The sequence below is a fragment of the Dermacentor andersoni genome, chromosome 8 (genome assembly GCF_023375885.2).
Source record: "Dermacentor andersoni chromosome 8, qqDerAnde1_hic_scaffold, whole genome shotgun sequence".
NCBI lineage: Eukaryota > Metazoa > Arthropoda > Arachnida > Ixodida > Ixodidae > Dermacentor > Dermacentor andersoni.
The window spans coordinates 59,078,640-59,103,294 of NC_092821.1; positions in this window are offsets into that span (position 1 = coordinate 59,078,640).

Below are 24,655 nucleotides of genomic sequence, written 5' to 3' on the forward strand. Positions count from 1 at the left end.
TACCGCATGCGTATCCCGTGAGGGCCTATTCCCATCATCCCATTCCTCGAAGTTTTTTATGACTAGGCTTCAGAATCGTCACGTGACGCTCCCTCGTATTATTTTACTGCCTCCAGAGCGAACTAGGCAGCCGAGGCAGCTTATGAGGCAAGTAATGAAACGCATGTCGAAGTGTCTAGAAGACGCTGCTGCGAGATTACTTCACCTCGAGGCAACAAGAAATGTTGAGAAATGCACACATTATCTCCGTATTTTAACTCTTTACGTCATCGAAGCTCTGAAAGACACGACTTGACTGACTACGGGCACAGGAAAGCATCACTTCTTTTTCTTCGGCGCAAACGACCTTCACGTTGAGTGTCCAAGTCTGCTGCTAACGTTGCTCGATTCGCGAAGTTGGCAAACTCGCTCGCGGAGCTGACCATCTTCTGTAGCCCATACGAGGATGCTGCTTGCATCGATTGCGACGATGCCACGTAGGATCATGCGTGCTTTGAGTGGAGCAGACGACGCAAGTAGGATGACGCGGGCTCGCAAACGAGCGTTTAGGCTGAAAATAAATATACGAGCTGATTGTTAGCAACATAAATATATAAAAATGACACAGTCTGGGGCCGTATAACGTAAACCTATTCCAATATATTTTTATTCCAATTTCCTAACATCAACTTTGCGCAACCACTGACGCAAGCGTCGGGCGGTGACCAGCAGGGTTTTCTGAACACACCAATCAAACGCTCTCCTCGATTATAGGCCCTCACTTTTGTTTGCTTTAAAAACGAATAATATTACCTACAGTCAGCGGCTTGTCTTATCTAAGTGGCTGACAAGAGGCGAGGACTACGTTCAAGTAGGGAGGCATTCGATGGGTCCGAACCAGTGCACTGAATATCGATAACCGGATGAAGAGGGCGGTGCCGGCGTCTTCGGTTTGTGCGCTTTCCCTTACTTATCGTGAGATGGCTGGTCGAAAATCGCGGCGGCATGCAACGGAAGCTTCAGAATGCCGCTAAAAGGAATGCTCAGCAAAGAAGAGTTGGCAGAGTAAGGTCGTAAACGTGCCGAAAGTGCTCGAAAACGTTACACGGCCATGCAGAAAGCTTTATTGTACGCAAATAAACCCAAGCTCTCCGGCATGTGCGAGCAGCCAGTGGCTGAGCGATCGACGGCAGCCACCTTTGATTCCTTTGGGAACGGGACAGCCTGCAGCTATTCAGAAAAAAAATAAGTTTGTTTCGATATATTAATGCATTTCAATGCGTACACGTCACATTGACGTGGTGAGTTTTCGCGGTTTGGCGACGTCGCGTGACAGGCAGGTGAAGCGGGTGCAGGCAGAAAACTTTTGACCAATAGCCGAAGAATAATGGCGAAAAGGCATCGTATCAGAAATAACTATTCTTTTTTTCGGTCCAATGATGTATAATGAGTGTCTTTACGTCATATCAGACGGGAAGCCATCGCGGGTTTCGTGACGTCGTAGCGTGACAGACAGGCGAAGTGGGGGGATTCATGAAAGTTTTTGTCTAATCGTGGAGGACTGATGGCAGAATTGGAACAGAAAAGTTTGGAATAGCTTTACGTCCTAGCGCCCCTTGTTGATGAATAAATTTGAAATTGGAAAGCAAAAGGCGATTTAAATGGCTACTCTTTTCGAGCAAATCATTGCTTGCTGTCATTTGCTGTTGCCTTTTAGAGAACAGCGGTCCTGCCAAACTGTACTGCGCCAGGATGTTGCAGCGGGTATACATCACCAGCGCCAAAGGAAGAACCGTTGGTGCGACGACACCTTTTAAACCGCCAAAAGACCGTAATATGTTGACTACATGGGAAAATGCTATCCGACGTGAGAACTTCACTCTTACGCGGAAAACCTAGATCGGTGATCTTCACTTTGACCCAGTGCACATGTCCACTCCTTACCACATGTTATAAACAGGCAAAAGTCCTGGATTCCGCTAGGAAGGTGGAGACGGAACAAAGGTGAAGAACCACTGAATTTTTTAACGCTTCTGAACATGACTTGAGTCTAAGTGCAGAAAAAAGTCACAGGTCTGCGCGGCACATGCAGCACAGTCACAGCGTAAGCTGGAGGAGCTGCTCCACAGCCTCCTAAGACCCCTTGTATAATACATGCCACATTACCTTCAACAATAAAATTCAAACAGCGCTACACGACAGGACCAGAATGAGATGAAGACAAACACGGCGCTGCTCCTGTCTGGTCCTGTCGTGTAGCGCCGTTTGAAATTTATTGTTACCATGCAACACCAACTCACCCAATCAGCTGCCCTTCTACATTACCTTCAAGGCTCCTTTTTTTCCAAATTCGCTCATAAGTAAACTGTAAAATGGCTTACTGATATTGTTATCGTCCGCTTTCGAGAAATTTGACACTAAATTGATCTAGACCTCCGTGTCATCCCATATGGTCGAGGCAGCCTTGAGGTGTCCTTTTAAATCGCTTACATTGGGTGAAAATTCCAGATCGCGCAGCAAGATCGCAATGTTCTGCTCGTAGTTCCACCTTCAACTGAGCGTTTAGGCAATCAAATGCTGCTTTTATCGCGAAAAACATGAGATGATGCTGATAGTGAATTTGTTTTCACATGCATGAAGACGCAGCTTTTAGCATCTAACCATCGTATGTAAAATTTAAAGATTGTTTTCACGTCCCTAACACAAAAGCAGGCACTAAAAACCTCCTTTAAAGGGACACTAAAGGTTAATATTAAGTCAACGTGGGCTGGTGAATTATCATCCCAGAAACCTCGAAACGCTTGTTTCATGCGAAGAAGAGACTTATTTTAAGAGAAAATGCGTTCTGAAGCGTCCGCGTAGCTCTAGCACAGTTCAATTCGCCCGCCCTCCGATCGGGGAGTGGTGACGTCATGGTCTCATAGTGACGTTGCGCCCTCGGTGAGTAAAACGGCGTCCGTAGACGGCGCTACGGCTTTCCTGCACAAAACACGAACGCGCGGCCAGAAACAGAGCCAAGACACAGCCGACAGCAGCGCGAAAGGACGCGACGATAAGCTGGTTCTTTATTTTATGACGCCAACTTTGACGCTCGTTACAATGGACGACCGTGACAACGATACATTGGCTCGCGATGCTGGGCTCGACTTCAGCGATGTAAGCCCTGATGAACGTGACCTGCTGCTGAGGGCTCGCGCTGCCGGCGTCGTTGCGTACTACTACGACGGCAACTGTATGTCATATGGATGTACATATTCGCACATTTGTAGCTTTTCCTTCGTGAAACCAAATGCCGCACTCACGGCCCCGTCTTCGACCTGCAGTTGTTCTTGCGCTTTGGAGAATGCAGGCAAGGCCGACGGAACAGCGCTACGGGAAAGCATTGCTTTGAAAGGCACTCCACACGACTTCAGTAAGTCGGCGTTGAACTCGTAATCCTGTAAGTGCAGCGAGCACACTATACGATTTTTCGGCTCTTTGCCAACGCGCTGCGGCAGAGGTACGGCACTTAACCACTTCTATCGGAGAGGTTCACTCGCTGGCACACAGTGATAAGTAACGTCCGATTCACCGCTGCAACTGCCTTTGGCCAAGTTCCGCGGACCGTTCACGCATCCTACGGCATCACATGGACGTGGCATTCTCGCTGCTTGTTCCAAATGGAAGTTTCGCGAGCCAGCAGAACCAGCGCAGCACGATGCGATAACGAAACAACTGAAACTCCAAAGCGCGCGAGGCGCAGTGTCGGGCGAAAACGAAACCTTCCGACCACCCATACTACGGAAGGGTAACGTCAAAACGTCATTTTTTCTTAGAATCGAACAGAAGTAGACAAGTAGCAGTTTCTTCCGTCTTATAACCTAATCAAATGATCTCTTTAATACGAGTAGTTGAGTACTAGCCACATAAATTATGATGAGGAGTGCCTTCGTTATCGGGCTAGTACCGGAATGTCGCTGGGGGGTCTCAAATCGTGTCATGCATTTACCTCAATTTCTCGGTTACTAAAGCTCTGTTCGCGATTATATTGACGTCTTAGACGTTCTACAGCATTGCTTTATCACTTTAACTTGACTTCATAGTAACATTTAGCGTCCCTTTAAGAGTGATTAAGTCCCATAACTGTGTTCCAGTGATAGGAGGACAGGAGCTCTATTTTCGGCTCAACGCATCACATGTACGGTCTTCGCGGTGGTCTTGTTGCGTCGTTTTCACAAGAACGGTCATAACTGTCCGCCTGGCATCGACGGTGAGCTGCAGTTTAGGCTGTGGCTTGTGCTCCTCTCCGTACGGCCGTCTGCTCAGCCCGACGTTGCCTGTTTGACATAGCGGCCGTGGCTCTACAATTCGTTTCTTCAGCACCGGCTCGTAACTTACGAGGAAGCGCCATAACGCGTAAGGAAGAGTAAACACACGTATCCAGAATAGGTGGCGCACATGTCGTATCCCTTGACTCGTGGGCGATAAGATAATGTTGATAATGATCATGATGCTTTATTGGAATAACCGCTGAAACGGGGTGGTCACAAATAATCAGCTAGCCTGTTTGAGTTAACCAGGCACAGCTGCATGTAGCATGCAACTGCTGAATGTCAGAACATGTTGTGGACTATAAGGCAACTGCAATTTAAAATGTACGTAACGATGCTGCACGGTGACCTGAACGTTAGTTATCGTTTGTTATGCGGTTCCAATCGTTATATCGGTATCATAAGAGGCAATATCGTTGGTTAGGTGGTTCCAATCGTTATATGCATGCTGTATGAAGGAAAAATGAAAAGTTTTTGCGTGGCGTAAAATGCCTTTAACTTTGTGTTTGCGGCCAGTACATGGGGAGCGATAAGTGGGTGGCGTGATAAGCTCGATATGCAGTGATCAATCATGGAAGAGCTTATGAAAGAGGCAAAGCGGGAAATAGTTATGACGCAGGGAGAGAGCTTGTTTGACTGCTGTTGCACATGATGTACGATGGTAATTGGAAAGAATTAGATGTGCGGCGCTATTATGGAATAATTCTAGAGCCCTAGTTAAGTTTGCGTGAGGAGGGCCAAGCGGGAGCTTTTTGTTCTAACTTCGAGTGTGTAAGAGTTTTGTGTAGAAGGGTTGTGAAGGGAGTTGGAGCTTCAGTTAAGTGTCGTTAGTACCTCAATGTGCGGTTATCATGTTACTTACTATCACAATGCCATATATATATATATATATATATATATATATATATATATATATATATTGTTACGGAAGGATAAACGAAGAGAGGAAGAAGACGCGAGACGCTGGCTGCTCCGGGTTATTGGCGGTCAGCCACATCTTGTCTGCGCTGACTCATCCTGTATAGATATTGTAAATACAGTCTTTATATACTCCGAACATCCCCGTAACATATTGGTGGGAGGTGCGCGGAAATGAAGCTCACCAGTGGACATCGCATCACCATCCGAACCATGAATGACGGTGAGCACGCGGGATCAACGTCGTTGCCACCTCCAACGTCACCATCGCCACCTCCATCGCTGTCGCCTTCGGTTTTCGTTGTGCAACACAAGGATCCTGGAACTTTCTGCGGGAGCGATGGCGCCGACATTGAAGAGTGGGTGGCTATGTACGAACGCGTGAAGGGAATCAACGGATGGGACCCTACGCTTATGCTAGCCAACCGGTTGTTCTACTTACGAGGCACGGCAAAGGTGCGGTACGAAAACCACGAAGAGGAGCTAACCAGCTCGGACCAATGCAGAGAGAAGTTGAGAGAGTTGTTTGGCAAACCAGCCGGCCGTAAGATTGCCGCAAAGCAGGAACTGGCCTCCCGTGCCCAATGCCCCACGGAGTCCCATGGCTCGTTCATCCAGGACGTGCTGGCACTTTGTCGCAAAGCTGTTCACGACATGACAGAAGCTGAGAAGGTCGGGCGCATGCTTAAGGGCATTGCTGACGACGCCTTTAATCTGCTCATGTGAAAAAGCTGTTCTACAGTTGGTGCCATCATTAAAGAGTGCCGACAATTCGAGCAGGCAAAAAACCGACACATCTTGCAACCATTTGCCAGACTTCCCGATACTGCCGCAACATCGACGTGTGAAGATCGACCCGCACAGCAGCATCATAAGACGTGGTGCGAATCGTTAGACGTGAACTGGGGCCCTATAACGTAAAACTATTCCAATATGTTTCTATTCCAATCTCCTGACGTCAAATTTGCGTAACCACCGACGCAAGCACCGGGCGGTCACCCGCAGGGTTGTTTGAACACACCAATAAAACGCTCTCTTCGTTCATAGGAGGTCACTTTTGTTTGCTTGAAAAACGAATAACATTGCCTACACTGAGCGGATTGTCGTATCTAATTGGCTGACAAGAGGCGAGGAGAACGCTCAAGTGGAGAGGGATTTGATGGGGCAGAGCCAGTGCACTGAAAATCGATAACGGGACGAAGAGGGTGGTGCCGGCGCCTGCGATTGGTCGGCTTTCCTTTACTTAGCTTGCAGTGGTTGGTCGAAAATCGCGGCGGCATGCAACGGAAACCTAAGAATGACGCTAAAAGGGACACTCAGCAAAGAAGAGTTGGCAGAATGAGGTGGTAAACGTGCCGAAAGTGCTCGAAAACGTTACACTGTCACGCAAGAAGTTTTATTATGCGCAAATACACCCATACTCTCCGACAGGTGCGAGTAGCCAGCGCCTGAGCGATCGGCGGCAGCCATCTTTTATTCCTTTCGGAACGGGGCAGCCTGCTGCTATTCAGAAGAAAATTCGGTTTTGTTTGGCATATTAATGCATCTTTAATGTGTATGTACACGTCACTTCGACGCGGTGAGTTTTCGTGGTTTTGTGACGTCGCATGACAGGCAGGTGAAGTGGCTGCAGCTCGAAAACTTTTGACCAATAGCCGGAGGCTAATGGCGAAAAGGCGTTGAATCTGAAATAACTGTTGTTCTTTTTTATGTGAAATCATGCATAATCAGTGTGAACACATCATATCAGATGGGGAGGTATCGCGGTTTTCGTGGCGTCGCGTGACAGACAGGTGAAGTGGGGGTGGTCGAAAAAAGTTTTTGACCAATTGTGGAGGGCTGATAGCAGAATTGGAATAGAAAAGTTTAGAATAGCTTTACGTTATAGCGCCCCTGGATGCGACGGCGCCCGCAGCTTCCTGGTCGCGTAGACCTGATGCTACCACTTTTTAGGTTCCCCTCGTACAAGCCATCGTTCGCCAGCAACTTGAGACCATTGGATTAAATTATGTCTGTGCTGTCGCCAATCCCAGAGCTGACGAACGCCCTTCTACTATTTTCGCTCCACCCTGACGCTTCTCTCCGCGTTATCGCAACCCGACTGAGTAGACAACTGCGGATGACCAGCCGATATGTTCCACCTGTCGCCGTGTTTGTCATGTCGCCCGATGCTGTCGCAACTCGTGGCCCTCAACACCTCGCACGCCGACCAACCTGAGCCGTTTTGATGGAAATGGCCGCAATGTTTCGCCCACTGCCGAGTCTTACAGCGTCGACAACTCTGTTAGGAGCACGTGGTACAGCCGCTAACCATGGCAGCGCCGACACCAGTCTCTTTCACCGCAAACACGTCGCCCATCTTCCCGTTCGCCGCAGCCACGTCGCCTTTCGTCCGCAGTGGCGTTTGGCCCACCCTTTCAGAAAACAAAGAAATGCAGCCCTCGGAGGTGGTGCTGCATTGCCGACTACCGCAGCAAATCCTCTGTCTGTGCCCACAAGAAGAAGTGTAATAGACGTGAAAATAGACGGTGTACCTGTCCAAGCACTCGTCGACACTCGAGCCCACGTTTCTGTGATAAGTGCTAGCCTACATAGACGCTTAAAGAAGGTCCTAACCCCAGCAGCTGCCCGAGTGCTTCGTGTGGCCTACGGCGGCGTGCTGGTTGTTCTTGGAATGTGTACTGAGTGTTTAATTATAGCCGACCGCCCTGCTTCCGTTCTCTTTGCTGTGATCGACAACTGCCCTCATGACGTTATCCTTAGATTGGACTTTTTATCCACTAATGCTGCTCTCATCGACTGTGCGAGCGGCGTTCTTCAATTTGAAATGCCTCAACTCGCCGATGCTCCGAGCACCACCCCACAGAACTTGTGCTCGCTTCACGATGTGCGTCTCACACCCGAGGCAGTCACTTACGTCACTTTGACCGCCCAGCCACAGGTTCCTGACAGTGAATATGTGCTTCGCCCTCATCGTCGACGTGCTTTTGAACCGGATCGTTGCTGTTCCGCATACGTTCGTCACGGTTACTAACAACGGCGTCGTTCTACCGCTTCTGATTTTCAGCCTATGCCCTCAAGTGATTCCGGCCGGCAAGTTCTTGACCAGCGTTTCTAGTGGTTCCGAATTTGACAGTGAAAGTCTGAGTGCCGAGAGTGGCTTATTAGCGCCAATTGCAGCTCACAGCTCTGGTTCTTTAATGAAAGACTTCGCGAAAAAGATTGCAGCTGACCTCACATCTGCACAGGCCACGGGCATACGTCACCTGCTTGAATCGTACAGTGACATCTCTGAATTCGGCGACAGGTCTTTAGGCCAAACACCTGTCGTTCGCCACCGTATAAACACTGGGGACACGTATCCTATTAGTCGGCATCTCTATCGGGTATCGCATGCTGAACGTCGAGTCATTCAAACAGAAGTGGACAAGATGCTCCGCAAAGGGGTCATCGAGCCATCAGCCAGCCTGTCGTCCTTGTGAAAAAGAAAGATGGTACCTGGAGGAGGAGGAGGAGGTAAACTTTATTAAAGAAGAGGTCTTAGGCGGGTGTTGGGGTGACGTTCCCCTCCCCGCGGTGGGCTCCTCTTCTAGGCCGGACGCCAGGTGGCCGACCGACGATGTCGTTCGCCGACCTCTTCGGCCAGCTCCGTGACTCGGAGTTGAGCCTCCGGGTCCGAGCTGAGCAGCGCGGCCTCCCACTCGGATTGGGTAGAGAGCTGCAGACTGTTCGACGGCTTGTCTTGATTACATGAGTATAGGATGTGTGGTGTGTCTGCCTTATGGTGCCCACAGAGAGAAAAGATGGGGCTGAACTGCTCTGGGAACCATGTGGAGTATATGTACGGATTAAGGAAAGTGTCTGTTTGGAGCTGCCGCCAACTGACTTGTTGTGTCTTACTTAGAGATCTATGTGGTTCTGGGAAGATTTGTCTTTCTTTCTCGAAGTGGGTAGTAATTTCTTTGTAGGTCGTCATTCGCTCCTTGGCCGACCTGAGCTCGGGGTAACGCACCTCCCGGTTAACTACGAATCCTCGGGCAAATTGGTGCGCCGCCTCATTTCCAGGATGGCCTGAATGGGCGGGGACCCAGATCAATGTGATCTGGCGGGTATTGGAGATTTTTTGTATTATTTTGATGGCTGCTGAGTGGGCTCTTCCTTTGCAAAAATTTCGCATTGCAGTTTTAGAGTCGCTGATGATGTATTTGGCAGTGGTGGAGGTAATGGCTAAAGCTATGGCAGCTTCTTCGGCCTCCTCCGGAAATTTTGTTTTATCGATTGTCGCCGATGCGAGGGGAGAACCTCGATGATCGACAACTGCCAGGGAAAAGGCGTCTCTGTCCGCATGTTCTGCCACGTCCACATTCGCCGTGTCTTTCTGAACTGAAAATCTTTCGTGAAGTTTTTGTTCTTTCTTCTGTTTGTATCATAGTGTGGATGCATGTTTTTGGGCAGAGGATGGACTATTAAGTGTTCGTGCACGTGTCTTGGAATCGGCAAGGTGTGTGCACGGATTCCTTCATATTGTATTCCTGTCTTCTCTAGGATGAAACGTCCCGTTTCAGTGCCTGATAGCCTTTCGTATTGTGCGGTGAGGTGTGCTTCCATCATTTCCGCTAAGGTGTTATGAATTCCTAACTGTAGTAGTTCTTCATTTGGGGTATGACGAGGGAGGTTGAGCGCGATTTTGTAGGATTGTCGAATTAGAGAATCCACGTCGTCCCTTTCTCTGACTGTGAGGGTGACGTATGGTGTAGAGTAGATGACTCTGCTAAGAACGAAGGCCTGGATTAGTTTCCTGGTCTCGGCTTCTTTAACTCCTCCTCGCCTATTCGCGATGTGTCTCATAAGGAAGGAGATTTGGTTGACGGTGTTTCTCAGCTTCTTAACTAGTGTGTCGTTTTTTTTGGTTTGACTGTATCAGCATTCCCAAGATTCTTAGTGTTTCCACTTCTGGGATAGCTGCCCCTTCCGCGTATATTTTGATCTCAGGCGCTTTATTTTTTCTTTGACGCTTTGGATGTAGGATGAGGAGTTCAGATTTTTGGGAGGAACACGCAAGTCCCGCGGCTTGTGCCTCCTCTACTACTACATCTGCCGCTTGTTGTAGCGTATCTTGTATCGTGCCGATACTCCCCTTGGTTGTCCAAAGGGTGATATCGTTCGCGTACAAGGAGTGTTCTAGGTCTGGGATTTTGGCGAGTTCGTGTGCCATTTTGATGAAGGTTATATTGAATAAGAAGGGGGAGAGGACCGATCCTTGCGGCGTTCCTCTGTCTCCTAAAGTGAAGGTGTCGGATTTGATTGTGCCAATTTGAATTTTAGCCGTTCTATCGGAGAGAAAGTCCTTGATGTAGTTAAACGTTGTTTCGCCTACATTCAACGGTGAAAGAGAATCTAGGATTGCTTTGTGTTTGACGTTATCAAATGCTTTGGTTAAATCTAGAGCTAGGATTGCCCTTGGTGCTCCTTTCTTGCTCCTGAGAAAGGACCTCGTTTGCTAGTCTGAGCATCGTATCCTGTGTTGATAATTGTGGTCTAAAGCCGACCATAGTGTTTGGATATAAATTCTCTTTGTGCATGTGGGACTGCAGTCTGTCTAGTATGACGTGTTCTATCAGTTTTCCTATGCAAGAAGTAAGCGAAATAGGTCTGAGGTTTTTGAGCGCGAGCTTTTTGCCCGGCTTTGGTATGATTTTAACGATGGCATGTTTCCAAGACGCTGGGAGATTTCCTTCCCTCCAACACCCGTTCGCAAAGTCCGTGAGGGCTGTGATGGAAGCATCGTCTAGGTTTCTGAGTGTCTTATTGTTAATGCAGTCCTTTCCCGGAGCGGATGTCGTGCGTAACTTAAGGAGGGCTGCTCTTATTTCCGCCATTGTTATGTCAGCGTCCAGGATGGGGTTAGGTTGTCCTTTATAATCGGGTAGGGACTTCGTCTCTCGAGTTGTGCAGAAGTATTTCTGCTGTAGCGTGTTTATAATATCTTGATCCGTGCCTTGGTCTATGTTTAAAATTTTGGTGATTTCCTTTTGAGTCGTAGCTTTGATTCCGGATCAAGGAGATGCCGCGTCATTATCACCACTTAAACAAGATCACGCGCAAAGACGTCTACCCACTACCACGCATCGATGACGCCTTAGACTGCTTGCATGGAGCTAAATATTTCTCGTCCATCGATCTTCCATCCGGCTACTGACAGATTTCAGTTGATGAAATGGACCGCGAGAAGACGGCCTTCATCACGCCGGATGGCTTACATCAGTTCAAAGTGATGCCCTTTCACGATCCACCGACGGTGAGACATTTTGCAGTTTTGCGTACATACGACCGTGTACGACGCCGGTTCTTCTGGCTGGGTGTCTACCGCTCTGTGCGTCGTTATGTCGCAACTTGCGAATTGTGTCAGCGCCGGAAGAAACCTCCCCTCCCACCTGTCGGCCGACTCCATCCAATTGAAGTTCCGTATGAACTATTCTTTCGCATAAAGGTTGACCTGCTTGGCCCTTTTCCGACGACCACTAGGGGCAATAAGTGGATCGCCGTCGCTACTGATTACGCGACACGCTACGCGATAACAATAGCGTTGCCGACTAGTTGCGCAACAGACGTCGCCGATTTTCTCCTTCATGATGTCATTCTCCAGCACGGTGCACCTCGGCAGTTACTTACAGACGGCGGCCGCTCGTTCTTGTCTCGAGTTGTGGACGACCTCCTCCGCTCTTGTGCCACTGAACACAAGCTGTCCACCACCTACCAGCCACAAACGAACGGTCTTACGGAACGTATCAACCCAACAATCACAGAGATGCTGTCAATGTACGTTTTCAACGATGACCGCGACTGGGACGCCACGCCGGCGTACGTGACATTCGCGTATAACTCGTCCCAACATGATACTTCAGGATATTCACCCTTTTATCTTTTTAATAGTGGCTACCCCACATTGCCATTTGACACCATCTTACCTTCTGTGCCCCGCGTTGCCGCTGAGTACGCTCGCGAAGTCATCGATCGCGCTTACATCGCGTCAAATCGCACGATCTCGCTTATTAGCCTCGCAACATCTGCAGAAAGAGCGTTACGACCGGTGCCATCGCGATGTTCAGTTCACCCTAGGTGCTTGGATGCTGCTTTGGTCACCATGTCGTCGGGTTGGCCTTTCCCAGAAGCTTCTCTCTCGCTATACATGGCCTTATGAAGTCCTACGTCAAGTTAACGACGTCAATTACGAGATCGCGCCGTTTAAGTTTGATCCATCCTCAAGTCCGCCGCCTGTTGACATCGTGCACGTTTCGCGGCTGAAGCCATAGTTCACTCGCAGTTATTCGCCTACCATGCGCCGAGACGGCGCTTCACCACCCGGGGGTCCGATTATGGAAGGATGGACGAAGAGAGGAAGAAGATCGCGAGACCCTGGCTGCTGCAGAGGTTTGGGCGGTCAGCCATCTTGTCTACGCTGACTCATCCTGTATATGCATTGTAAATACAGTCTTTATATACTCCTAACATCCCCGTAACAATATATAACTCTGGCTGAAGTTAGCTGGGACACCCTGTACAGGTAGGGTCCTTCTAAAGGGCAGAAGATATATATATATATATATATATATATATATATATATATATATATATATATATATATATATATATATATATATATATGGGTGTGTGTGTGTGTGTGCATGGACAGAGAGAGAGAGAGAGAGAGAGAGAGAGGCTAAGAATATCCGAATGCCACGCAGTGATGTTTCCCGTCGTTTGGAGATACTCAAATTATTTTTTTTTCATTCCGCCAAACAGAATAATTAGTCCTAATAAACAATTCACTTCTCAAATATTCTAATTAACTAAAAAATGTCAATGAGAAAATTGTACGGTGACATGAAAAACTCCCGATACAACTCGCTGTTGCTCAATACGTGCTTCGTAAAACTGTTTTTGTAAGTGCGAAAGAAGCCTGCGAATACATGCAAAGTGCCTCCAACGGCCACTCGTGAATTTTGCGCGCATTTGCACCCTTGTGGGTAAGGGAAGTCAAAGTTGAAAATACGAAGCCCTGCTTTTATAAACAGCGATGCACACGCCTCGTGGTTGCAAGGTCAATTTCGTGCGTAGTCTCCAGCATGCTGTGGTTGGTTCCAGCTAGCATTTCAGCACTAGCTAGCATATTTTCTTTTTTGAGCAGCATGTCATTATGCGGTCAGGCGCGGCAGATAACTTACGATGGAAGCCATGGAGCCGTAATGCCAATGAAACGCCGCAGTTTATACAATTCACCGCCTTTGTACACGTTTGTTTGGTGTCGGCTATCGAATGTTTGACGCATAAAGTGGCTTACCTATTATTTTTATTAAAAGACAGCTGCGTTAAAATGAACTTTCCTGATGCTACTCAAAGAAACAACCACCCCATCCGTAAATATTACCGTCGTACAATTTTAATCGACAAATGGTCCGGTCTGCAATCAGTACCATTGGGCTGTTGCTTATCGCAAGTCAGTGAGGGCTGAAAACCTTTATTCAAGTAATAAAGCACGTACTTTAATAAAAGTAGTCCAATAAAAACAATGGCCTACTTATTTTGTAACAAAAAATTATGATTGCCTACTGTTATGAACTGCAACCTGCCGTATATTTATCGTAATCTTGTGGTTTGTAAGCCTCCCTCCCCCACTGTAATACCTCTGTGGCGCTGTGGGTAATTAATTAATTAATTAATTAATTAATTAATTATAAATACATAAATAAATAACAATGATATTTAACTAGGTTTGTAAGTTTATTTTGTATTGTACTTATGCACAAAATATTTAGTGGAGTTCAGTGCCCCTAGCAAAAAAACACCAAGGCTATGCCGCACTGCGAAGGGGGATTACCAGCTGAGGTGTAAACGTCATGGTAAGAAAACTTTTGCTAAAGAATTCTGTGCATCGCTTATTGTCACTTAGTAACGACGGTCGCAATTACTTTGTGGTCTTTATGATATACACTGACCGGCATGCTCGAAACTGCAGACACATTTGAGAATGTCAAATCGATGCGCGTACGCCGCTGGGTGGTCGGTTTGGCCAGATCGGTATGGCATCGCAACCGATTTGTAGCACGAAACGCGTAAGCCACTCCTTTATCATTCCGGACACATCCACACTGAAATCACCGGCAACGACTACTGGGTTAGTGTCATCGCGACTAACCCACGCAAAGTGAGTAGCCATGAACTTTACGGGGCTATGAGCCATTGCATTTGCTGCATGCTTACGGGGGTAGGAGCAATTCATGTTGCCAGTTGTTGACATGCTGTTCTGTGTGTTGTATGCGTGATTCGAAAGAATGTAAGCTCTATTCACTTCACTTTGCCGAGTGCTTGTAGCCTCTGTCTCATGGGGCTATGAGCCATTGCATTTCTTGCTTGCTTATAAGAGTAAGACTGCTTAAGGCCGATCCACACGAAGGACCAAGTCTGCGGGCCGATCGGTCACGTGATGCGACGTCACGGCCCGCCGCGGTCCGGTCTGGCGCAGAGCACATCCACAAGGCGGACCGCCATAGCAGACGGCAGAGCAGATCAACCAGCTACACTCTCCGCCAGAGCATCATCGTTATCGTTCAGGCTCCAGTCCCACAAAGCCGGGACCTGCTCAACGAGCGATACAACATAAAAAACCTCCTCGTCACTCCAAGATGGCACGGTGTTTAAAAGATATATCTGCTGCACGCACGTGTAGGCGGAACGGCGGACATGAAACGACTGGCATGACTGGCTTTTGCTGAGCTGAAAACTAGATTGGATTTGGCTGAAGACACTCTGTTGCCGGACAACATTTGTTGGCTACGCCAAAATCGCTGCGGTTTGCATGCGGTCCGCCGCCAAAACTGAAGCGGGAAAAGTCTCGCAGATTTGTTGGACCGCGAAGGCCGCGGTCTTGCGCGGGCCAACGGCGGTTAGCAGGAACTGGTGACGTCCTACCACGTGATGCGCGGACCGCGGTCCAAAAGAGCAATTTGGTCCGTCGTGTGGATCGGCCTTTACGGGGGTACGATCCCTTGAGTATGATAGCTTCTGTGTGCGGGCACAAAAATTCTGCGGCACCCTAGCCATATAGAGCTTCGCTGTAAGAATACAAATTAAATCATTCAACTAAATTACATTAGCTCCAGTTACGCGCTTCAGGCCGGTAGTCGCCGCAGTTGATCTTCGCCCTCTGTGGCGATCGCTGGAACTTCACACCGTGCGAGGCCTGGCGCGGTCCGTTCAGCTGCTGCGACTGCGGCGGCACAGGCAATGAGGCGCTTCTGTTCGCTGTGTAAGCTAACCACTGCTAACGCAGCAATGCTGCATCCCCTTGCGGCGTAAACTGCGGCGCTATTGAAATGGAATACCAAATAAAAAAATACTTAGTGATGCTTCGCATTCGTTACCTGAAGGACATCAATTCTACATCATCATCATCAGCCTGGTTACGCCCACTGCAGGGCAAATACCTCTTCCATACTTCTCCAACTACCCCGGTCATGCACTAATTGTGGCCATGTCGTTCCTGCAAACTTCTTAATATCATCCGCCCACCTAACCTTCTGCCTCCCCCTGCTACGCTTCCCGTCCCTTGGAATCCAGTCCGTAACCTTTAATGACCATCGGTTATCTTCGCTCCTCATTATATGTCCTGCCCACGCCCCATTTCTTTTTCTTGATTTCAACTAAGATGTCATGAACTCGAGTTTGTACCCTCACCCAATCTGCTCTTTTCTTATCCCATAACGTTACACCTATCATTCTTCTTTCCATAGCTCGTTGCGTCGTCCTCAACTTAAGTTGAACACTTTTCGTAAGCCTCCAGGTTTCTGCCCCGTACGTGAGTACTGGTAAGACACAACTGTTATGCACTTTCCTCTTGAGGTATAATGGCAACCTGCTATTCATGATCTGAGAATGCCTGCCAAAAGCGCCCCAGCCCATTCTGATTCTTCTGATTATTTCAGTCTCATGATCCGGATCTGCGGTCACTACCTGCCCTAAGTAGATGTGTTACCTTACCACTTCCAGTGCCTCGCTACCTATCGTAAACTGCTGTTCTATTCCGAGACTGTTAAATATTACCTTAGTTTTCTGCAGATTCATTTTTAGACTCACTCTCCTGCTTTGACTCTCCAGGTCAGTGAGCATGCATTGCAATCGGTCCCCTGAGTTACTAAGCAAGGCAATATCATCAGCGAATCGCAAGTTACTAAGGTATTCTCCATTACCTCTTATCCCCAATTCTTCCCAATCCAGGTCTCTAAATACCTCCTGTAAACACGCTGTGAATAGCGTTGGAGAGACCGTATCTCCCTGCCTGACGCCTTTACAGAAATTTTGTTGCTTTCTTTATGGAAGACTACGGTGGCTGTGGTGGCGCTATAGATATCTTTCAGTATTTTTATACACGGATCGTCTACACCCTCATTCCGTAATGCCTCCATGACTGCTGAAGTTTCGACAGAATCAAACGCTTTCTCGTAATCAATGAAAGCTATATATCAGGGTTGGTTATATTCCGGACATTTCTCTATCACCTGATTGATAATGTGAATATGGTCTATTGTTGAGTAGCCTTTACGGAATCCTGCCCGGTCCTTTGCTTGGCAAAACTCTAAGGTATTTATGATTCTATTAGCGATTACCTTAGTAAATATTTTGTAGGCAACGGACAGTAAGCTGATCGGTCTATAATTTTTCAAGTCCTTGGCGTGCCCTTTCTTATGGATTAGGATTATGTTAGCGTTATTCCAAGATTCCGGTACGCTCGAGGTCATGAGGCATTGCGTATACAGGGTGCCCAGTTTTTCTAGAACAATCTGACCCCCATCCTTCAACAAATCTGCTGTTACCTGTTCCTCCCCAGCTGCTTTCCCCCTTTCCATATCTCCCAAGGCTTTCTTTACTTCTTCCGGCGTTACCTGTGGAGTTTCGAATTCCTCTAGACTATTTTCTCTTCCATTATCATCGCTGGTGCCACTGGTACTGTATAAATCTCTATAGAACTCCTCAGCCACTTGAACTATCTCATCCATATTAGTAATGATATTGCCGGGTTTGTCTCTTAACGCATACATCTGATTATTGCCAATTCCTAGTTTCTTCTTGACTGCTTTTAGGCTTCCTCCGTTCCTGAGAGCCTGTTCAATGCTATCCATATTATACTTCCTTATGTCAGCTGTATTACGCTTGTTGATTAACTTGGAAAGTTCTGCCAGTTCTATTCTAGCTGTAGGGTTAGAGGCTTTCATACATTGGCGTTTCTTGATCAGATCTTTTGTCTCCTGCGATGGTTTACTGGTATCCTATATAACGGAGTTACCACCGACTTCTATTGCACACTCCTTAATGATGCCCGTAGGATTGTCGTTCATTGCTTCAACATTAAGGTCCTCTTTCTGAGTTAAAGCCGAATACCTGTTCTGTAGCTTGATACGGAATTCCTCTATTTTCTCTCGTACTGCTAACTCATTCATTGGCTTCTTATGTACCAGTTTCTTCCGATTCCTGCTCACGTCCAGGCTAATTCGAATTCTTACCATCCTGTGGTCACTGCAGCGCACCTTGCCGAGCACGTCCACATCTTGTATGATGCCAGGGTTAGCGCAGACTATAAAGTCTATTTCATTTCTTGTCTCGCCATTCGGGCTCCTCCACGTCCACTTTCGGCTATCGCGCTTGCGGAAGAAGGTATTCATTATCCGCATAGTATTCTGTTCTACAATGTCTACTAATAGCTCTCACCTGCTATTCCTAGTGGCTATGCCATATTCCGCCTCCTGACTTGTCTCCAGCCTGCTTCTTGCCTACCTTGGCATTGAAGTCGCCCATCAGTATAGTGTATTTTGTCTTGACTTTACCCATCGCCAATTCCACGTTTTCACAGAAGCCTTCGACTTCCTGGTCATCATGACTAGATGTAGGGGCGTAGACTTGTACGACCTTCAATTTGTACCTCTTAGTAAGTTTAACAACAACACCTGCCACCCTCTCATTGATGCTATCGAATTCCTCTATGTTACCAGCTATATTCTTATTAATCAGGAATCCGACTACTAGTTCTTGTCTCTGTGCTAAGCCCTGGTAGCACAGGACGTGCCCGCTTTTTAGCACTGTATATGCTTTATTTGTTCTCCTAACTTCACTGAGCCTTATTATATCCCATTTACTGCCCTCTACTTCCTCCAATGGCACTGGTAGACTCGCCTCACTAGATAACGTTCTAGCGTTAAGCGTGGCCAGGTTAAGATTCCAATGGCAGCCTGTCCGGATCCAGGGATTCTTAGCACCCTCTGCTGCGTCACATGTCTGACCGCCGCCGTGGTCAGTTGCTTCGCAGTTGCTGGGGACTGAGGGCCGGGGTTTGATTGTTGTATTCATATGGGAGGTTGATATGATTGTTTTATTTATATAGATAATATACCCAAGAAAATGCAATTACCGGTGCTTCCACAATGCTATCGCCACGTTATAAAAATAGGTTTGTAATATCTTCGACCAAACTATTTGTTGCTTCATTCTTGAGACTTTGCGATAAAAGTAGGTATACTGTTTCGCTTCTACTTAAGAAAAATTATGTTTGACCGATGTGGGAATCGAAAATAAATCGTAGAGAAAAGGAGCCGGGAGCTCTGATAATTAGGCCATGGTCGCTTTTCTTTCTTCATTAATACGACGCATTTTTTTCTATCATTCTTCCCACATTGCGTTAAGTAGATGATTTCCTGCCTGGCTTTATACAAAATCAAGGAATCTGTGACCTATGGTGGAATCTAACGTCGGCCGTGGAGTACGGCAGCCCGATTCCTCAAATAAACCACGATCGCTGTATTCGATTTATTCTTATTTCAGAACTTGTTCTGGGTTGCAGCTGTTCTCATTTAATGATAGTGTGACATAAATGAAAATTGAGGATTGGTGCAGCTTTTTCTGCATGTTTTATGCTGATGACCGTTTGCTACATCCTAGAATCTCCTCTCAGCTTCTGTAACATCATGAGGAAGTGAATTCGCTGAGCTTATTTTTCATCAGCGTACTGTTTATCAGTTACAAGCAGTCGTACATTATTCCTATTGCCCGGCGCTTGTTATGCCCACAGGAGACATCAGTGGCTGTTCAGAAGTAACAGAAGACTGCTGTTAGACGCAGGCTCACAAGCACGAGGGAATGTCTGTTGCGAACGGCAAATATAAATTTTAATGTGCTTGGACTAGTAAGCGATGCCCTAGGGCTTAGTTTTGAAGTTTTTCAGACAAAAATTGTGCTTGCAGTTGTGGAGCACAGCTTCCCGTTGAGCGTCAATTCTAGATTTTTACCTGGAAACTGCTCAATTAGATATACGTTTCTTCGTTAGTCTCTAATGCCATCCCCGTAAACACAGCGCTTCCCTAATTCAAACGCTTAGCCGCTGTAAATTGGTGACGTATTGCAAACTCCGCCAAATATACCACCCGTTATCGGATCGGAAAACATTTATTGGGCTCTAGAAAAGAGATCTTCGCGGCTTCAGACGGCCTCTTCCATCTTCTGATGGATTCTTCAGTCTGCAATCACAGGGTTGGTGCCCTAGTCCAAGGCTCCACTGAGTATGGCCAACCCGCGAGCTCGCTCTACTAGGCGCTTTTGGCCGTTCAAGCTTACGCTGGAAAGCATACTCTCCCACTGTTCCGCACTGAGGTTTTTAATTTTATAGATAGTTGGGGACTCAATATTTTGACAGGCCCATGATATGTGGTACAGATCTGGTTTCTCTCCGCACCATGGGCACTTAGCCTCATATTGCATCGGGAAAATTTTATTCAGAAGGTTTAAATTCGGGAAAGTACCCGTCTGCAGTTGTCGCCATGCAACAGCATCCTCTCTGCTTAAATCCTTATCCGGGGGTGGGTACTTCAATCTGACTCCTTTATAATAATTTAGGATATCTGAGTAGCCCATGGGTACTGACTCGGGTTCCTCAAGGCTGGATGTGTCGGACGCCCGGTTGGTATGCCCTCGAGCTATCCTATCCGCCTCTTGGTTCCCTGTTATGCCAGTGTGCCCTGGTACCCAGATTATGGTATGCTGAACTTTGTTTCCCGGGTCGCATGAGCAGAGTATGTGGCGTGCTCTGCGCCCAATTCTGCCGTTTGTATAATTACGGCATGCTGCTTGAGAGTCTGTTATTATTGTTAGGGACCTGCCAGATCGATAGCCCTCCAGTGCTGCCAGAGCCACAGCTGCCTCTTCGGCCTCGACTACCGTGCAGTCCTGTAGTGATGCGCTGGTGATCTCCTTGAGGTCCGAATTAACCACCGACGCCACTGCTCTGCTGTTGTGTCTTCCGTCTTTGACGAACGTTGCCGCGTCCGTATACCTTGTGTTGTCCTTGTTCGCCAATGTTCTCTGCACGTACTCCGCTCTTGCTTCTCTACGCGCCTTGTGCAGGTTCCGGTCCACATTCTTGGGTATCGGTGCGACTCGCAGTGTACTGCGATACTTGTCCGGTATGGCCTCGGTACGCTCGATCTCTTGGATCATGTTGCCGCCGCCATATCTTCGCAGGAGCCCCCTTCCCGTGGGTGTCTGCATCAACCTACGTGCCTGAGAGCATAGTAGTGCTTCTCTTAGTTCACTGAAGGTATTGTGCAGTCCCAGGGCCAGCAGTTTCTCGGTCGATGTGCGCTGCGGCAGGTGAAGCGCAGTTTTGTACGCCTTTCGCAGTATGGCGTCCGCTTGTTCTTCTTCTTGCTTGATGCATTTGTGGTAGGGAAGGCTATACACCACTCTGCTAACCACGAGGCTCGTGACTAGCCTAAGGGTGTCGCTCTCCTTCATGCCGTGTCTCTTGCTAGATACTCTGTTGATCATACGGGCTACCTGCATGGTGGCAGTCTTCAGCAGTGTCAGAGTATGATTGCACCGTTGATTGGACTGAAGCCACATCCCCAGGATCCGAATGGTGGTCTTCTCCGGAATGCGTTGTCCCGCGAGGTATACGTTGAGGCTGAGCTCATCGCTTGTAGGGACCGTTCGATTTTGTTTGCCTCGCCACACCCTTAGGAGCTCGGACTTCTCCGTCGAGCAGGTGAGGCCCCTGGCCCTAACGTAGGTTTCTACGCAGGTGGCCGCTTTTTGCAGGCACTCTTCTTTTTCGCTGAGCGATCCCCGGTTCACCCATACCGTGATGTCGTCAGCGTAAATGGCGTGCCGTATGCCTTCAAGTTGTTCGAGTTGTCTTGCTAGCCCGATCATTGTGACGTTGAAGAGGATGGGGGAGATGACCGACCCTTGAGGAGTTCCCTTGTTTGGGGTGCGAAACTTCTCTGATCTGACTGCTCCCAGGCCGATTGTTGCTGTCCGGTTAGAGAGGAAGGCCTTGACGTAGCCATGAATCCTTCTGCCACAGTTCATGCTGTCCATTCCTGTGAGTATGGCTTCGTGGCTGACATTGTCGAAGGCTCCTTTAATGTCCAGTGCCATGATGACGTGTTCGCTGTTTCGTGGGACGTTGCTGAGCACCTCCTCCTTGAGCTGGAGGAGCACTTCTTGCGTCGATAATTTAGCGCAGAATCCAAACATGCTGGGGGGGTACAGCTCGTTGTCCTCCATATAATTTTGTAGCCTCATTGTAACCACCCGCTCGTACAGCTTGCCTAAGCATGACGTGAGAGAGATTGGTCTAAGATTTTCTACTTGCAGTTTTTTGCCAGGTTTTGGAATCATCACTACCTCCGAATGCTTCCACTGCTCGGGTACTGTCTCCTCCGCCCAGTGCTTGTTGAGGTAGTCAGTAAGCTCGACTACCAGCTCATCACTGAGGTTGCGAATCAGCGCGTTTTTTATCTTGTCTGCGCCTGCAGCCGTATTCCTAGGGGTATTTCTTATTGCTGCGTATACTTCCTCTTTGGTTATAGGCCTGTCCAGATCAGAATTGTCTTTCCCCTTGTAGCACTCCGTGTAGGCTGCTGGGTCACCGTCCCCGAAGCACTTGTGCCTTACTCTTTCTATGAGCTCATACTCTGAGCCCTGAAACTGGTGAACCAGCCTCTGTATGGCCTTGTTGTTCTCCGACTTGGTTTTAGTCGAGTCGAGGAGTGCCTTGAGTATGCTCCACGTTCGGGCGGTACTCAGGGTTCCGCTTAAGGAATTGCTAAATTGCTGCCAATTTGCTGTCGCCAATTGTTCCGCATACTCTTCTGTCTTTTGCGTAATTTCCGCAATCTTCAGTTTTAGCTTCCTATTAAACTTCTGTCTCCTCCACCTTTTGGTCAGGCTCTGTCTTGCCTCCCATAGCCGAAGCAGTCTAGAGTCAGCCTCCGGTATTTGCTCTGTGCGGTCAATCTCCTTGGTGTACTCGCTTTGCTTTTCCTTCAGCATATTCCCCCATTCCTCGATTGACAGTATCGCGCCCAGCGGACGTTCATCACAGGCTTGTTTAAAGGCAACCCAATCCGTTATTTTTGCTGTACCTATCCGACGCTTTACGTGAGCCATTCCGATTTGCGTCTTGATGATGTAATGATCACTACCCAGGCTTTCCAGCATATTTTCCCAGACCGCCTGTCTCGCTCTTCTTACGAAGGTGAGGTCAGGGCTTGTGTCCTCCTGGACGCTGTTTCCCATCCTGGTGGGGACCTCTGGGTCCGTTAAGAGTTGGCAGTTTAGGTTGTCAGCCGCCTCCTCCAGATATCCCGAGATAGGATCCTTGGCGTTGAAGTCTCCAACGATTACGAGCGTGTTGTTTTCAGCCAACCTGCTCACACCGTGGAAGAGGTGAGTGAATTTGCCCTTCTTCTGCTTTGGAGGACTGTATACGTTTACAATAAAAGTACTTCCCCCGTTCTTCTTTTTCGGTATAATTTCGGTAATATCATGATCTATGTCTGTGTCAGCAATCTTGTCGTGTGCTATGGCGGCAAGGGTGTTGCTGATCAGAATCAGGGTGTTGCTGACCCGTTAAAAATTTTTCACTAGCACAACACTGACTGATATCGCACTAGGTGTAATCCTCGAGCGCTATTACAGGATTGCCAGTAGATATACTCAAAAAAGAACGCATTTTTAATTAACTACGTACATTTATTGTGTGTTACGGAATCCTTTCCTTTTCAGGAGCATTTACTTTCTTCACTCCAATGTACGTGACGCATTATTATTTCATTCACTTCTTTTCTCAAGGTAGAGCCTTAAGAATGCAGAGAACTTTGTCATAGTGAAAGCGGAATTGCTTATGCATGTATTTTATTAAAATATATGGGTTGTTTCAAAAACTGAGAAAAAATAATGCAGAAATAGCGGCGCACGAAAGCAAAGGATGAGCTGTTTAGCATGAAAGGAGAGAATAAAATAAGTAGCTGTGGCGCAAGGCCTAATGAATTTACTTGAACAAACACAGTTCTTCAGGGAAGAATGCCTTTTCTAATCAACAACCATAAAGAAGAGCCCATTGATTTGGGTTTGCGCAGGGAGTGCTTCTTAACAACGGCGCCATGGTACGGGGCATTGTTTGACATTGGCACCCAAAAGTGTCTGCACAAAAACAAAATCTTCTCAGTGCTAGATTCTGCCACTTCCGAACAAAGGATCCTCCTTCTCTTGCAATGAGAGCATATTGCTTTCCTAAAAATGACGTTGCTTAGTAGCTCACGCCCCCTATGGTTTTGTTTTGTCACAACAGAGGCGGTGACAGAAGGCGTGTTCATGTCCGCGATCAAAGCATTGCGACGTTTGACTTTGCTTGGTTACCACTTCCATTGAAGTACCACTCTTTGCTGCACCGGATATCGCGCAACACATGCGTTCTGTATCAAGAAGTGTATTGCAATTTTTCCTCACTTGGCTGCTAAGTCAGCAAATGGATAATATACTGCCTGCATGTTGCGGGTGCTGTCGTGCATAGTCGAATCAGCGTGAGCGCTGTCAGTTTATCTGTAACGTACTATTATAGATGTGGAAACTGTGGCTGAATTTGCAGAAAGTGGCGCGATTCAAAGATCACAGGCCGCGGTTGTACCTATTGTATGCATTACGTTGTCCTTCTATGTAGCCTCGCGTTCGTGAACTGTTCAGTATCTTCAATTGCTGCTATGCGCTAGTTTTTCAGCTCGTGTTGCTTTCATACCTTCTAATACTACATATGTGGGCTGAACTAGACCAGTTGAACACGGTAAATCACGCTTTTAATCATCGTAATACAGCAGAGTCCTCAATGGAAGCGCATTATGCACCAAGAGGTTATAAGCTTGTCTCGCACAAAGCCGAGGCCTTTGCTGCTCAACGAGCGATGGCCTGAAGGAAACCTTAAACTCACAGCCATGGTCGTGAATGACTCGGGCTAATACTAACACAGGAAACGTGTGAGTATTCACGATATTTGCTGATAATTACTTGTGCGAGAACTGAAAATCATTATACTTATGTTTCGTCAACCGCTGGAAAGTTTGACATGT